This window comes from Callorhinus ursinus, unplaced genomic scaffold (assembly GCF_003265705.2).
Source record: "Callorhinus ursinus isolate GAN/ISIS: 27379988/994484 unplaced genomic scaffold, GSC_fseal_2.0 scaffold2, whole genome shotgun sequence".
Lineage (NCBI taxonomy): Eukaryota > Metazoa > Chordata > Mammalia > Carnivora > Otariidae > Callorhinus > Callorhinus ursinus.
Genome location: NW_027397064.1, coordinates 43,023,287 through 43,036,549, shown reverse-complemented (window position 1 = coordinate 43,036,549; position 13,263 = coordinate 43,023,287). Strand labels below are relative to the sequence as shown.

General features: G+C 37.5%; 1 long non-coding RNA gene across 1 annotated transcript in view; it reads right to left on the bottom strand.

The window, feature by feature from the left end:
- Positions 1–12,820, bottom strand: part of LOC141370675 (uncharacterized) — an 81,201-nt gene extending 68,381 nt beyond the window's left edge. The window contains exon 1 of the long non-coding RNA XR_012374929.1: positions 12,704–12,820. This is a non-coding gene — a long non-coding RNA (uncharacterized lncRNA). The remainder of the gene's footprint in view (positions 1–12,703) is intronic.
- Between the last annotated feature and the right edge of the window lie 443 nt (positions 12,821–13,263).

Genomic DNA, 13,263 nt, shown 5'->3' with positions numbered 1-13,263 from the left:
AAATAAATAAATAAAATCTTTAAAAAAAAATACATCAACCCTGTTGAGATTGAGGTGTTGTAATGGATGGTAAATACTGTGAAAAAGGGAAAGAGTGTTAACATTATAGAACTGAAAGATATTTTCCTTAATTCAATTCAGGACATGTTGTGTCACAACATACAGCTAACAAATATGCATTTGTAGAAGTGCCAAGTTTGAGTTCTTTGCTGGAAAAACATAAAAGGCACAAGAGGGGCTAAGATTTTTGAAGGCATTCTTCATTCTCCTCACAGAAGCCTCAAGCAGAAATCCCACAGGCTTATTCTGAGACAAAAAGTACTACATACTTACATATTACTGCACACTTCCATACCTTTTTCTGCCAGGGAAGAACCCAGATTACCATCAAACAGAATCAATTATATTCCGCCCCCCCCCCAGTATCTCATGTAAATCCACACACTGGCATCTCCTGTGGAGATGTAACAGGAATCCAACCGTGTGATTTCCCTCATAGTAAGAATCTATTTCTGGGCATCTAAAAATGGATCCAACAATGACAAGCTGTACCAATTGTAGAGTTGGTTAAAAGAAAAAGCTCAACTATATTTGACCCAGTTGAAGCTATGTGTCTAATATTTGACCATTTTTCCATTAGGAGGAAAATGACAAAAACGATAATAAAACATTTGTTTGAACAAGTTTGACTTTTTAATAATTTATCAGTAGCAAAAAGAAATCTAACTTGTCATTTTCATCATTCTGTGTATACACATTACAGATTATATATTGAGGCTTTAAAAAATAATGACTCATTATAATGTAAATTCTCTTTACAGACTCTCCCATGCGTACAGCAGAGTATATTTTTAGAAGCCCCATAAAAAGGAACGATTTTTCTAAACCACTGGCTATAGAACAAGGTGATTTTAGGCAAGAAGTAATTTAGAAGGAATTTACAGAAAAAAAAGACTAATGCTTTTTCTAGAACGATTCTGAATTAAAATCATCACACTTTCTTATAATTTTTTTATCCACAGCAGCTATTAACAAAAACTTTCTAAATTTTAGACTATTGACTCTTCTTAGTAATACAATGCTTTGCCCTATATTTAGACTAGAGAAGAACTTTCATCATAGTAATTTCAAAGCATTTAAACTTCTTTATGAGGCAATGCCTGTCATATAATCTGCACTAGATGCTCCGTGTGCATCTGAAGGAGTCAGTCCCCAGTGTGAGTTTACCAGATTCCCACTCTAGTCAGAATGTAAGCAGGAAATCACTGTCTTCGGGCTTGTAAATAACACCAGCATAATTTGTTACAGTAAGTTTTCCTATAATTATAGATGTTATAGATTTTATTGATGTCATTTCAGTTTAAGTGAATTCATCTCTCTTCCACATTTCATAAGTCTATTTTCAAGCCATCTGTCTGAAATCACATTATTTAATAGGGATGTGTAAGAAATTTGTTGCTTATTTTAGTTGCTTTGAAGTAAATGTTTCAGAGTTTCAAAAGTCCATACACAAAATACAAGTTTTCCCCTTGTATTCTTTTCTATTCATGCAGAATCTAAATTAAAGAATCTGAAATGTTTGAGGATTTTTGTTTTTGAAGAAATATCCAGTTGCCAGTAATTACCCACCATGTAAAACCTCCATCTTTTGAGATGTGTTTAGTTGCACTATCAGGGGATATCTGGCAAGCAGTTTTGAAACTCACAGTCCTGAAGTCCCTTGAACTGAGATATTTTGATCCAGGCTATGATCCAGGCTAACTCATGTAAACTAAAAAGTAATTGGTCACATAGAATTAGCTACCAGGCTTCCTGTAACCTAAGATGCACTTTTTTTTTCCAGTTTAACTTTTCTAGAATCAAAATGTTTTTATATTAATGTGCTATTTAAAATGGGTTCTTTCCCATGAACTGAGCTTTTTGCTCATTTGTTCATTTGTGTTTATGAATCCCCGCTGCTTTCAGAGAGAGTTGGTGTGGCCTGGGACTGCTGGAGTCCTCAGGACCATGGCCTCCTGCTGGCTTTCTTTTCTTTCTTGAAAAGGAAAGAGGTTGTTTTCAAATTCCTGGTAAATCTTACAATCTACGGTGTCTGCACAAGGGCCTGCAGTTTCCAGGTATATTGCACAGCTCCTTTTAACCTCCTTCTTTTTTTTACTGAGCCCCTGCAGCAAATGTGTTCATCACATTCCCATAGTGACACTAGAACCATGACCTAAATTTACAGGTGATCTTCAAATAAATATTTATGGAGCCAAGAATTAAACTTCAACTGCCACCATAAAGCTTGCCTTAAGGGGAAGACACTCGATAAAAATCTAAATTAGCCCAAAGTAAAGAGTCAGATATTCCACACTGCAATTACTTTTCTGTTTTTCAGTAGCAACTAACCGGCTAGTCAGGACTAACAAACCTTGAATTCAGAAATGGACATCCAAATTCTTGTGCAACTAAATGCCCAGCAATAAAGGACTTGGCTGTACCTGCAAACCTGAATGATAAATATATATACTTCTCTTTTTTTAATGCTGCAAAAGGTAAGGTTTTGCCCCCAATTTAGGATGCCTAACCAGCTGTTATAAAAACTACTCTATCTAGGGGCGCCTGGGTGACTCAGTTGATTAAGCAGCTGATTCTGGATTTCACCTCAGGTCATGATCTCAGGGTTGTGAGATCAAGCCCTGCATCGGGCTCTGGCTCATCCCAGAGTCGGCTTGAGAATCACTATCCTCTCCCTCTGCCCTTTCTCCCACTTGTGCTCTGTCTTGCTCTCAAATAAATAAATAAATCTTTTAAAAAATTTTAAAAGCTACTCTAATAATTGTTTTACATTTTTTATTTTATCTGAAGTGATATAAATATGGCGTGATAATATCATGAAAAAGTAATGATTCAAACAGATGAATAATAATAATTCATCTTTCCATAGATTTGAGGGTTTGTCCTATTATTTTGTAAACCCAGTGAACAATTCTTTGAACATTATCATTTAAATTAAAAAAAAAGAAAGAAAGAAGAAGAAAAGAAGGAAGGAAGAAAGGAAAACATGGCTATTTGACAAAGACAATTATTCAAGTCAAATGTCTCCCCTCTAGTATAAGAAAAACTGATACAGATGGAGGTATTCTCCCAAATTAGGAGAGAGATATATATAAATGCCATAATACATGTCACATATGCCATATATGTAGCTGTGATGCAAGCTACATCATTCTTGGGTTATTGTTAACCCTAAAAGTCCAAATTCAGACTTGACCAAGTGAAAAGAAGCCAGAGAAGCTAGAGAAATTATCTAGCAGTGGGAAAAGACAGAACATGGCATTGCAAAATCTGGAATGAAGTCCCTGCTTAGTCCCTTATTAGCTGAGAGAATTTGGGTTAGTCACTTAATCCCTCTAAGCCTCATTTTCCACATCTGTCAATTAAGAATAATATGTTCTTTCAGAGGGTGTTTGGCGACTGAAATGACATAATGAAAATGTATATACTTTATAATTATAAAATGCTCTACAAACGTTATTTTAAAACATTTTAAAAATAAAAACTGTGACAATGAGCAAGGCTTTCAGGAATTATTCAAATCATCAGAAGAGAAGATCACCAGAAATTGAAATTGGCAATATTAAGCATGAGGCAGTCACAATCCATGCTTACTTCTGGGGCCAGTGTACCTACTCCAGGATCCCATGCCCTCTGTCTGTGGAAGACCTACTCCTTGGAGATGTGGGGGTCAGGGGGACACTTTTCAGGCTCTTAAATGATTATAACTCGTTGGTCTCTTCACTCATTCTCTATACTGGGTTCTGGAGCTACAGAGAGGACTAATAGCCCAGGTGCCTCCTCTTCTGGAGCTTACAGTCTAGTAAGAGAGACACAAATTAATCAAATAATCACTTGAATACATTAAAACAGAGAAAAGCCTTTAGAAGGAGAGTTCAGGGGTCTTTGAACCTTGTGAGAGATAGACTTGATCTATTTTGGTGTTGTCAGGAAGCTTTTCTGGGGAAGTAACATTTGGGCTAAAACATGAAGGATGATTAGTCAACAACTAGATGAAGTTGGGGGGGGGCAGAAATACTTCAGGCAGAGGAACTGCCTTAGCAAAGACTGAAAGGAGGATGTGTTGATAGAGCCTGAGACTGGTGACAGTAGGAGAAGCAAGCAGGAGCCAGTCTTTAAAAGTGGAGAAGTGACAAGATTACTTTTTTAAAATAACACTGTAGAGAGTGCACTGGGGGGGTGGGGGGCGGGGGGAATAACAGTAAGTTTGATTCATTGGAAAACCTCTGATAGCTTCAAAAGAGGTACCGGGGACATCACTTGTCTATAGATGTGGGTAGATTAAGAGAAAGGGTTTAGGAATAAGTCTTGAGGGGCTCCAACCTTTATGGTCTCATTAGAGGAGGGTAAGTCTAAAAGAGGGAGTAGGAAGGTCAGAGGGACATTAGGAGTCACAGAAAAAAATTCTGCCTTGTGGTCAAATAAGATGAAACTAAAAAAAAAAAAAAATCAGTCATCAGCAAGAACTATATTGGAAGGGAGATGGAGAAAAAAGTCAGGTCATACAGTGAGAGGGAATAAGGAAATGGGGCCAACCTGTTTAAGAAGTTTGGCTTTGGAAATTACAAGCAAAAGATCATGGTAGCAGAGGGGAGAATAGACAGGGAAATATTGGGAGATATTTTATTCACCCCTCAAATTGTGAGTCAATCCCTTTAGTCTCAGTCTAGAATTTCTTTCTTTAATTTAGGGTGGTTTTGGTCCTATCCAGACTATAGCCTTAGAAAGTATTTGAGGAGAATGGAGACTGGACTAATATATGTAGACTCCAAAATTTAAAAAACACAATAATAAGCGGGTTATTCAGTCACTCACTATCCACTACCAACAAGACCCACACTAGTTTATAGTTTCTAAAAGCCATTCTCAGTGGTGTAGCCCTGGAAAGAAAGGAAAAACAAGACATAATATTTCTCCCCTTAGGTCTGGGACTTCCCTCTTATTCAAAGACTCCTTTCCCCAAACAACGATGCAAAGCCGTGTCCGTTTGCCCCTAACATCTCTAGTCGGCCCATCTCACTCATCTCTATATCCACTGGCTTGGAAACCTCCCCTTCTATATTGGGCCCTAGACAGGAATGGGCCCTGGGGGGGCACCACTGCCTTCTCTATCCCAGTCATCATCACTCACCCCTCTTCTTACTGTAGAGACGTCCAGCAAGCACCCAGCCATTGGTGCCATATTGGTGTGTGCTGTGGCTGACCAAGATGAGATGTCAGCCCCTCTCACCACCCCGTCAATTCTCTACTGACCCCACTGATAATAAACCACATGTCAAGAGTTGGCAGTTGTACTTGTCTTGCAGGCAGCTCCCCAACATAGGTTCAACATTTTAGAGACCCTGATGTCTCCTGGAAGTTTCCTTCTAGCTGAAACTAGCTGTTGATGGGAAGTATAGGATATTCTACAACTCAGATATATTTTTAGAGCTGTAGATTTATTTTCCATTACTTGACCCAATTTATTAGCTAGTTAACTGAAACAATTAGAAAACCTAAGGGTCAAAAATATTTTATGAAATTAAAAAAGAAAAATTTAAGAGTGTTCTGGAAACCATTTCTTGGATTCTTGGTTGCTGAACTCTCAAGTGAATCTTTTTTTTGTTAAGATTTTATTGATTTATTTGCAAGAGAGCCTGCCCTGAGCAAGTAGCCCCGTGAAGGGCTCGATCTGAGGACCCTGGGATCCTGACCTGAACTGAAAGCAGACACTTAACCAACTGAGCCATCCAGGTGCCCCTCAAGTGAATCTAGAGTATAAATATGAAGCTTATATCTGTGGGAAATGTGTTGGCATCTCTGTTTGAAATGAAACAATGAAAAAATTTGAAGCTTTCCCCACTTACAATGGTTCAACCTAAGATTTTTCTATTTTACAATGGTGCAAAATGATACATATTCAATAGAAACCATACTTTGAATCTTGGATTTGATAGTTTGCCAGCCTAATGATGTACAGTATAATACTCTCTTTTGATGCTAGGCAGCACAGTGAGACACAGCTCCCAATCAGCCACACGATCACAAGGGTAACAATGGATATGCTTAGAATTATTCTGTACCCAGACAACCATTCTGTTTATCACTTTCAGTTCAGTATTCAATACGTTACATGGGATATTCAATAGTTTATTATAAAATAGGCTTTGTGTTAGGTGATATGGCCCAACTGTAGGCTAATGCAAGTGTTCTGAGCACATTTAAGGTGGGCTAGGCTAAGCTCTGATGTTCAGTAGATAGTAAATGCATTTTTATATGATATTTTCAAATTATGATGGGTTTATCAGGATGGAACCCTATTGTAAGTCAAGGAAGATCTGTACATGGTATCAACGTATGTTTCCATTAAAAAATCCACAACTGAAAGTAGAAAGTTGTACATTTCAAAACACAAAAAAGGGCAGAAGACTTGAATAGATAATTCACTAAAGAAGGTATATGGATGGTAAATAACACATGAAAAGATATTGGACATCATTATCCATCAGATAAATGCAAATTAAAACTACAATGAAATATCACTATATACCTAACAGACTAACAACATTAAATGCTGGAGAAGATGTGCAAAAACAAGATCACACATACCTTGCTGGTGGGAAGTAAAAAGATACACCCACTCTAGAAAACAGCTTGGAGGTTTACCTAGATTTTCATATAGCTTTATTTGTATTAGCCAAAAACTTGAAACAGCCTAGATGTCCTTCAACAGAGGAATGGTTAAACAAACCAGTATATCCATAGCATGGGTACTACCCAACAACAAAAAGAAACAAACTATTGATATTTCCAACAGCTTGGATGGATCTTTAGGGAATCAGGCTAAGTGAAAAAAGAGCCAATCCTGAAGGTTACATAATATGTAGCATTTTTGAAATGACAAATTTTAGGAGTGAAGGGCAGATTAGTAGTTGTTAGGGGTTTGGGTGGCAGTGAGTGGTACAAGGGGAAGAGACATGGCTATGGTAATAAAAAGAAACAGGAGGGATCCTTGTGGTGATGGAATTGTTCAGTGTCTTGACTAAGGTGATACAGAAACCTGTATGTGATAAAACTGTATAGAAGGAAACACATACACACACAAATGAATATGAGTAAAACTGGGGACATCTGAATCAGATCAGTGGATTAAATTAATGTCAGTATTCTGGTTGTGATGATATAGCTTGCAAAATGTTACCATTCAGAGAAGCTGGGAAGTGTATAAACAAGATCTCTCTGTATTACCGCTTAACTGCATGTGAATCTATGTCTATCTCAATAAAAAAAAAAATCAAGCAAAAAAGAATACAAAGCAAGTTTTCTTGCGATAGTCTTTATCACCATGGATTTCTTTTCTTTGCAAGGTACTCTCTAAGCAAAATAGTGATGAATAATGATCATTAATAAGCCAATATGTTACCACACACAGGTTAAGACAGCTGTGTCAATAGAATATCAACCACATGAACTGGAAAATGATAGTTTAAACAGTTTTTTATCAGTTAGCTGATGAATACTTTATATTGTTTTCAAATAACATGCTAGAAGCCAATTTACTATGTGAAAACTATACCATTAATTTTTCCCAAACCTTGTTTTCATGGCAATCCACTTCTATGAAAATGCAAGCAGGAACTTCCACCTGGGCAGGAGTTTACAAAAGTATTTCTTTAACGTATTTAAAAAACTTTGACTTTGGGCTTCCTACACAAGTAGTAGCTACATGAGAAACTCCTGTTAATTTAAAGGGCAGAATCCTAAGATTTTAGGAGCAGGCTTTGTTTTGAATTCTCTCTTCTGCTCTTCTCCCAAGCTCATCTGGGACATTTGAAACATGAGAGGGGGAGCTCATTGCCCCAGCTTCTCAACAGTTTACCACTGCAGCAATCAGACTACATAAAAACCCCATTACTCATTTACCTTAACATAGACATACTTTTGCCAGTTTGTCTTAACATTTTACCTTCTATTTTAGAAAGAATTGTTATAAGAATAGCCATATGAAGACCGTTTCTGCATTTCCTAAACTATGAATTGAATGTACTATCAGATATCTCATATGTAATGATTTTTGTGATAAATTTCTCTTAGAGTATAGGGAAAAACAAAATGTTCTTTTAGACACAAAGGTATATAATTCCTTACACTAGATAATAAAAAGTATACAACCCAACGAGTCACTTTGACACTTACTACCAAGAAACTCAGATCTAAGTTTTCTGCTCATTTACTATTTTGAGACTATTTAGTCTCAAAATATCTCAAGGAGATATTTTCTCCTTCCCCCTACTCTATTTCAACATAATCTGTCTTAAAAGTTGTATTTTTTTAAATTTTATTAAAGATTTTAGCCAACTTAAATTCATTTAATTCTAACAGTTTAATAATAAATCATTTTTTATAATACTACTTTAAGGATCATTTATTTTAATTCTTTTTTCAGAAGGATAAACAATATATTTGAAGGAAATAGACCTAGCAAAAGTACAAAAGACATGTGCAAGATTACTTAATATGTTTGTGTTTCCATTTACTTAAAACTTAAGACTCAGGGATGTTTAGTTCCTTATTTTAACAACTTCATAGATGTCTCTTGATTTAAAAGAAATTGGTTGTTTAGGGGTGCGTGAGTGGCTCCCCTGAAGGCATCTGCCTTCAGCTCAGGTCACAATCCCCGGGTCCTGGGATGGAGCCCCATGTTGGGCTCCCTGCTCAGTGGGGAGTCTGCTTCTCTCTCTGTCCACCCCCCCCTACTTGTGCTCTCTCTCTGTCTCTCAAATAAATAAGCAAAATCTTAAAAAAAGAAAAAAGAAATTTGTTGTTCAGATCTAAGTTCAAATCACCAAGTATAACTCCCATAGTAGGCCTTAAAAAAAAAACATCCTGCCAGAGATTCCCCCAACAGTTTCTGGCCCTAAATAAATAACTCATCTATAAATATATTTTCTGCTCAAGTATAATAAGCTAAGTTCCCTAAAAGGTGATGTATTAATAAAAACTGATAAGGATGCAAAAGTTCATCAGGTCACCATGGAAGAAATCTTATTTCTGACCTGCCAGTTTGCAAACCAAAAACCAGTGACAAAGGGCATCCATTGCACATTTCTGGCTTTTTGTAGCTATCTTTTCTCTTACCTTCTACCAGGAGTCCAAGGATAGGTTATAATTCTACACTAACTGTTCTAAAACTCCTGTCAGGAGTTTTCTGTTCCCCAAGTCCCCATCTCTATTCCCTTCTCTTATAACAAAAGTATCTTCCATTGGAATTTCAGAGAAAGGCTCATGGAGGCTACGGAGCTATGTGGACTCCCAGTGTGATCCTCTAGTTACCTTTCCATCTTTGTGGACTCTCTGCTGTGGTTTTCCTTGGTTTCTTTTGACAGTAGTTCCCAATGTCAACAATTCCATGTAGTGGACAACTTCTTTGGTTTACCATGACCTGCCTTAATGAGTGCTCTTGCAGGTGATCGTTCTGATCAATGGTGACCATCTTGTTAGCAGTGTCCCTCATTTCTGTACATGTCTACCATGACCCTGTGTCTTAACTGAAGCTGACTCATTCATGCAAATATAGCTGGTGCCCAACAAAGGAGACTCTAAGCATCATTACTCTGCTCATTGCAAAAATTCCAGACCTAGACTCCTTTGCTCATGAGCTTTTTGCTCCTCCTCATCTTGTTTCTGAATTCCTGCTTGACTTATGGAACCATAACTGATTTTTTCTGACTTTAACCCAACACTCTTTCTTAGACATATACTATAGACTACCTTTCTGGATGCCTCTGATTCCTACAGTTAAATAGTACTACCTTGTGCAGTGCCCCACAAGCCTGTCTCACTCTCCCATCAACCCCATTTTGGGGCTTTACAGCTCTCTCAGGGGCCATATTCAAAGCCTCTTCTGAATGCTAGTTTCCTTTCGTCTAGGGAAGCTGCCCCTAGCAAGGGCAGGGAGGAGAGTACCCAGAACTGCCTCACAGACTTTTCCTGCTCATCCCTGAGACAGAACCTAAGCCTACTCTTGTCACAAATAAGCCCTCAGAATATTTGACACTCTCCACCCCAGGCGTGCTGTGCAGAGTCCATCACGTCCCTATATCCAGTTCAGATATACAGGCAACTTGACCAAACACCCAAATCTTTTTCATTTTTCCTGCTCACACAAAGCACTCATTCAAACTGGATCATAAAAATGAACATTCTTGGCTATTTCATAGCTCCCCAAGCTGGGTTAATTCATTAGACTCTAATATTCAGATCGCACACCACTTATACTGATGATTTTCAATATTCCACTTAGATGGTCCAGTCATGATAGCCTTCTTTCAATTCTTCAAATACACCAAATATGTGGTAATAGGGCTTATTAGGCATTGTATGCTCTAGCTTCTGCTCACCAACCCCATCTTTTGTCACTTCCTCCCTCCCTCCAGCCATGCTAAATAAACTTCTTTTAGTTCCTCGAATGCAAATCCTGGGATCCAGGATTTCACACTTCTTTGTCTTTTTGCCTAATATTATCTAGGCTCCGGCTCTTATTCATCCTTATAACAGTACCTCCTTAGCCCAAGTTTGGATCCTATGGTCTCTCTGTAGGCATACACGGTGGAGAGCTGCAGAGGATCATGATTTAATGGGAATTAAAATTACATCTGCTTAGAATTTTCAAAATGTTATCCTGGGTACACCTGTTTACTTGACAATCTCTGCCACTGGCCTGAAAGCTTAGTGATGTCAGAGGCTGGGGCCGACATGGGAAATAGTCAATACATATTTGTTGAATGGATGAATAATCAAACTATGTTTTCCAATAAATCTTCCCAGTGAAGTGCCTCACTTCTACTTAGATTGGTTACACTATGGGTATATATTTACTCTTGCGACCATGGAAAGCTTATCCCGTCAGCGTTGCCTGACCCTGTCTCCCTGTATCAATGGTCCAGCTGTGCTGTACCTGTTTTGAGAGTGAGAAGTAAAATGAGGTTGCCTTAGTTTCTATTAAATTAATTTTCTGAAACTAAAAAAAAAAAAAAAAATCTCAGACAGCAAATACATTGCCACATTCACAAACTAAGCATGCAGGCTTCAAATGAAAGGTACTTGAAAAGCCATTCCTGTCTTTTTTCTTATGTATGAAAACGTTGACTTTGGCAGTTTATAGTCCAAAGCACAGAAACCTCAAAGTTGGCAGAGAATGTTATCTGGAAAGCAATGTCTGACCAAATACTGAATTATTATCTCATTCCCAGGAAATGTCCTTCCTATGAGTCACTTTTGTTATGATTCTACCATAAGCTTGAAATTGAGGGGAGTTTCATAAACAGTCTACTTTTTTTTCTTAGGGCAACTTTAAAAGCAATGTTTTTGCCAGTTAGTGGAAATGGCACTCATTAATGAGAAAAATCTAACTTGTTTTTGCTGACCAAAGCCATCCTCATTTTTTGCTGAATCACCAACCATGCTATGCTTTGCTTTTTGCTCTCATTGAAATGTGTTTATGTATCTTACTAAAATAGAAACAGTCACTGTAATCAGTTCCCTTGGAAAGGAAGGAAATATTAGCCTTTCCTTCACAAGAGGATGTTTGTTCATGGGAACAAGTACCAGCAGTAAGTGTTGCCCAAATTTAAGGCGCATTGATCTATTTTTTTTATCAGATTTCAATATCCAATGGTTTTCAACTACTCCAGAAGATTCAAAACCTGTCAAAGAGTAAAATACTAATTTTTTCTCCAAGTTCTATCTTGAGTTAATCCTATCTAATTAATAGAGTCAGTTAATCAAACATTTGAAGACACGCCATTTCATGCTTAAACCTTCTAGGGATGAAAGAAATAATTATCACTTTTCAGCCTCTAACTTCAAAAATCCAGATTACCTTTCACATGGTTTTATTATTAATCAAGGCAACTACCCAAGCAAATACTTTAATTTTCTTCAAGAGCTTCAAATCGTCAAAGATTGTCCTGAGACCTGAGCTCAGAACATTCAAACTGCAGATCTTAAAATTGTTCAATCAGTTCTAAGATTCTAGAACACGCCTAACTCAAGTGCCAGTATAATGAGACGGCGTGTGGGGAGCGGGGGTGGTTTGGTGAAGTAGCAAGATCTGTCCCATGGGAGTAGGGTATAGAAAGGAGAAGTGTGGACGGTGAGGAGGAAGAAAATAGGGCAGACTCTAGTCTTGGACAAGCCATAAATTATTTTAGGACATTGACCCAGAGAGATAGGTCTAGGGCAGGTAACTCATCAACATTCCTGAGTTGTTGGAGCCACCTGGCCAAGAGGGGCAAGCCCCCCTCATGGGTTATTCTGCTGATTGCTTTAAGCAAAATGATCTTTCTTAGCTGTTGCACGTGTCTGTCACGTGTACTGTCTAGTTATATAGCTTTCTGTTTAAGTTTCTTGAAGCAAGCGCCCTTGTCTTATAATAATCTGCACCACCATGCAACTGTGCCTGGCACAGAGCAATATGCAATAAAGGTTTGTTAAATTGATGAATAAATAAATTTTTACGATACTTCTTCAGTGTAACAAATCACAGAGAAAAGCACAAGTTCAAAACAGTTTCCTCTATTACTATTTAGATGATAGATAATAAGCAATCTATTATTTGATTAATACTTACAAAGGCATATGCTTAAGGAAAACGTTAACTCACCAACAGAAAATGCAAGATAAAGTCTTCTTATTTGGAGTATGCTGACATTTAAGTGGAATAAAACTCAGCATTTTAAATCGCTTAGTGTAGGATTAGTTCTGCTTTCTCATCTTTGCTAATCTTCATGTTTGTCACTGGCAGAGTCACACTCTATATTTATTCCACAACATTAGTTCATCTGCAAGCAAAATATGGTGCTTCCCTTGTTTGAGTTCTATTTCTGCTTCCTCTGCAACTCCCCCACCGTATCTACTAATGCTGCTTTTCACCTTTACTGTTCAAAAAAACATTTATTAGGAATAAAACATTTCCATTGGCCTTTATTATTCCCAAAACATGACAAGAAATGTTATGTTATGGAATCTTACAGCAAACTTCACACTTGACAAAAATGGAAACTTCAGAAACTTACATAAATCTCCCACAGTCATATATATGTCAAAGCTGCTATCAATAAGACGTAAATGGAGCTCAAAAGAGGATTGATGCAGGAGAAATAGATTTGATATCAGGAGCTGAGGGACCATTGGTAATTGTTGACACTCTGGCAATGCGTGAAA